The sequence below is a fragment of the Orycteropus afer genome, unplaced genomic scaffold (assembly GCF_000298275.1).
Source record: "Orycteropus afer afer isolate SDZICR_OR568_19922 unplaced genomic scaffold, OryAfe1.0 scaffold00099, whole genome shotgun sequence".
NCBI lineage: Eukaryota > Metazoa > Chordata > Mammalia > Tubulidentata > Orycteropodidae > Orycteropus > Orycteropus afer.
This window is the reverse complement of record NW_006921686.1, coordinates 2343491-2344186: the sequence shown is the minus strand read 5'-3', so window position 1 is coordinate 2344186 and position 696 is coordinate 2343491.

Genomic DNA, 696 nt, shown 5'->3' with positions numbered 1-696 from the left:
GGAATGGGCAAAGAACAAGGCTCCGGGAATTGATGGAATACCCCCTGAGATGTTTCAACAAATGGATGCCCCACTGGAGGCACTCACTTGGCTATGCCAAGAGATTTGGAAGACAGCTACCTGGCCAACTGACTGGAAGGAATCCATATTTGTACCCAATCCAAAGAAAGGTGATCCCACAGAATGTGGAAATTACAGAACAATATCATTAGTATCACACACAAGTCAGATCTTACTGAAGATAATTTAAAAACTATTGCAGCAGTATATTGACAGAGAGTTTCCAGAGGTGCCAGCTGGATTCAGAAGAGGACGTGGAACAAGGGATATCATTGCTGATGGCAGATGGGTCCTGGCTCAAAGCAAAGAATACCAGAAAGATGTTTACTTTTGTTTTATTGACTATGCAAAGGCATTTGATTGTATGGATTATGACAAATTGTGAATAACATTGAGAAGAGTGGGAATTCCAGAACACTTGATTGTGCTCATGAGGAACCTGTACATTGACCAGGAGGCTGTTGTTTGAACAGAACAGGGGGACACTGCATGGTTTAAAATCAAGGAGCAAGTGAGTGTGTCAGGGTTGTATCCTCTCCCCATACTTGTTCAATCTGTATGCTGAGCAAATAATCTGAGAAGCTGGATTACATGAAGAAGAATGTGGCATCAGGATTGGAGGAAGAATCATTAACA